This window comes from Equus caballus, chromosome 6, assembly GCF_041296265.1.
Source record: "Equus caballus isolate H_3958 breed thoroughbred chromosome 6, TB-T2T, whole genome shotgun sequence".
Lineage (NCBI taxonomy): Eukaryota > Metazoa > Chordata > Mammalia > Perissodactyla > Equidae > Equus > Equus caballus.
Genome location: NC_091689.1, coordinates 48,687,061 through 48,690,326, shown reverse-complemented (window position 1 = coordinate 48,690,326; position 3,266 = coordinate 48,687,061). Strand labels below are relative to the sequence as shown.

Here is a 3,266-nt window from a genome sequence, read left to right as displayed (position 1 = left end):
GAGTGATGACAGCTTGACCTCAGGGAAGGGGAACCAGGAGGCTAGAAGGTGGGAATAGAGAAATCTGTATGGGAGAAGGCAATCTGGAAAGTGTGGTGAAGAGGACCTGAGCAATCTGGAAACTCACAGGGCAGAATGGAAGGACATCAGGAGCAGCGGAGGGGAGGAAGCCTTGTCCTTGCAGCTTTGTCCACTCAGGGAGGCAAAGATTTGGTTAAAAATACAACACTCCAATAAAAATTGAAATTGTTATATCTTTTAGCATTTTCACTAACCAAGCATCAGGGAAAGTGACTTGTTGAGTTCCTCTGTGGTGGAGAGAGGAACAGGTGGCCACAGTTTTGTTTTTTTTTTTTCTAAAAACCAGTCAAGCAGAGCCAAAAGCAGCAGTCAGACGACTACTTCTGGGCAGAACCTAAGATGGAAAAAGCAAATGTTGTTTATATAAATAGAGGTGCAGAGCCCATTGTTTCCTGTTGACAAATCAAGCTTCACTTCACCTCAAACCCTCAATTTTTTAAAAATAGCTGATAGTGGGGTTTTCTTTTTTTTTTCAATTTCTCCAATCACTTTCAGTGAGGTTCTAGTTTTTTCCTAATACAGGCGTCCTGCAATTCTTCTCTCTCTCTCTCTCTGGTGTTTTTCTCTTTCCTCTCCCTTTTCATTTCTTCTGTGTGTTTACCTAGCCATGCATCTGTATTGTGTAGCTTTATGGAATACACTACTAAATTTATGGTTCTAGGTATAATAAAATGTACATTACAGCATCCTGTCCATTTCAATATAAAAGAATTGGTATTTGTTTCAGGGCCAGTCCTGACATAGCTCTCACTAGTTGTGATGCTAAGGGAATAACTTCTCAACTGTAAATTGATGGCAATACATCTGCTTTACCAGTGGTTCTGAGAATTAACAAGCTCATGTATTCAAAAGATTTAGCACCTGTAAAACTATTATATATTTAATAAAGCTGTAAGGGGCTGGGCGTGTGGTGGAGCGGTTAAGTTCACAGTTCCACTTCCTCAGCCCAGGCTTCACCAGCTTGGATCCCGGGTGCGGACCTACGAACCGCTCATCAAGCCATGCTGTGGCAGGCGTCCCACATATAAAGTGGAGGAAGACGGGCATGGATGTTAGCTCAGGGCTAATCTTCCTCAAAAGAAAAATAATAATAAAGCCATAGGCCTTTTTTTTCCCATTTAGGCTGATTGGTTTCTCCCTAACTCTTCCTGAGTAGGTTGACTCTTCAGTTCCTTCCGTTGTAACACAATGAGTTTACCCTTGCTGGTTAGCCACTGAGTGGAGCAGTGTGGAAATCTGCCAACGGTCGACAATACCACCAATTCTGGTGTCTCCTTGGTTTAAGGTTTCTAATTTTAATTTAACTTTTTTTCAGCATCCAAAAATCTTTTTAATAGCAGGCGGGATCTGGGTTAGCTTTTGTAGCTGCGGCTGGCATGGCGGTCTCTGGCACACCCAAACGTAAGGCACCTGGAGCACACGGAGAGTTTGGTGTGACTGAGCACTGTTCCCGGCGCCTTGCCCAAATGCCTGTACACCTCTCTGCCCCCGTGAGGACCAGAGAGCAGGATGATGCCACAGCCCTTGGGGGAGCCCAGGGCCAGCTGGTCTAAGGTGAGGCTCTTTTTTTTTTTTTAAAGATTTTATTTTTCCTTTTTCTCCCCAAAGCCCTCGGTACATGGTTGTATATTTTTTTAGTTGTGGGTCCTTCTAGTTGTGGCATGTGGGACGCCACCTCAGCATGGCTTAATCAGTGGTGCCATGTCGGCGACCAGGATCCGAATCCGCGAAACCCTGGGCCACCGAAGTGCAGCGCGTGAACTTAGCCACTCTGCCACAGGGCCGGCCACTAAGGTGAGGCTCTTGCTTCCAGCAGTGAAGATGCGGCTCGAGGGGCAGCTGCTCACACGCAGGGCACACATCTTCAATTTGGGCACCTCAGGGACACGCACATCATCTGTTATAGCCCCTACAACCACAGCTGTTTTGTCTCCTCGCCAGGAAGCTTCATATTCTGGATGGTCCAGAAGAGAGACAGAGGCGACCAGTTGGTGCGACTCATTAACAACCTCTTCAGCACAACTTGGTTGAAGGAAGAGTTGGTTAGTCTGGCCAGAAACCCGTACAGCTCAACCAACAGCCTTTGGTGGATGTCCAGGCTCTTGGGCTCCTTGAGCCGAAGTTTAACCTTCCCATCTTTGTTGTGGCGGATGCTGACTCCCATGATGGCGCCCCCTGCTGGATCAGGACTGGACTAGATTTAATTTGTAAATTTTCTTGTCAGGTAGTTTTTTTACAAACATCACGTTTCATTGTGAGAATGACCTTGTAAGATGGGCAGCAGAGGGATTATTGTTCCTATCTTTCAGACGAGGACCAGGTTTAGAGAAGTAAAGAGATCTGGCTAACTTCGTAAAGTTTAGCATGACAGAACCAGGCCTGAGCTCATCAGTTCTACAACTTACGCTAATGTTCATTCAATTACAGGTGTAGAGAAATCTAAAGTAGCTTACTTGTCTGCCGAAGGTTTGTAAGGGAGTCTGGAGTTTAGAAAAACTGGAATAAAAAGTACAGTGTACAACAAGAAAAAAAAATTAGATTTCTAAGGTTCCCAAATTTACTATTAGTCTGTTCATGGTGGGAAAACAGCATTTTTTCCCCCTGATTGTCACGTCCTCACAGATTACCTATCTTCAAACATCACCATTGCCAAAGTCAGGGATATAGTGGTTTTTGCTAGAGAGTCAGTAACTTACAGGAAAGACTGAAGGTTTTATTTATTTTGGAGATGAACTAGACAGTAGTTTTATGCTTATCTGTTTTCTTGTTTATCTCAGAATGCGAATGCTTTTTTTGCCCACTGACTGCGGGATGCGATGTGTGCTCCCTTAGTCAAAGTTGAGGCTGACTGCAGGGGTCTCTTTCACACTTACAGGTTTTCACACACTACATTCACTACCCAGGAACGTGCTACTCCAGAATTTTGTGGAGACAGAGCCAGTGGTTGAGAGCTATGACTCTGACCAGAAGGAAGAACGTGCAAAATACCGAAGAGGTTCATATTTTTCCTCTTCTCAGAAGAATGGAGAATCACTGTGTTTGCTGACTAGTCAATCTCTTAATCATGGTTTCTTTGATTTCTTCAGGAAGTATAGTAAGTGTTTTGGTACACAGACTCTGGAGTTAGACTACCTGGGTGCAAGTCCTGACTCCACCCTTGTGATTTTAACCTTTCTGTGCCTCAG

At 44.5% G+C, this 3,266-nt stretch overlaps 1 pseudogene; it reads right to left on the bottom strand.

Moving 5' to 3' along the window:
- Positions 1 to 1,433: 1,433 nt before the first annotated feature.
- On the bottom strand, positions 1,434 to 2,245 carry LOC100061174 (large ribosomal subunit protein eL18-like; annotated as a pseudogene).
- Positions 2,246 to 3,266: the final 1,021 nt, after the last annotated feature.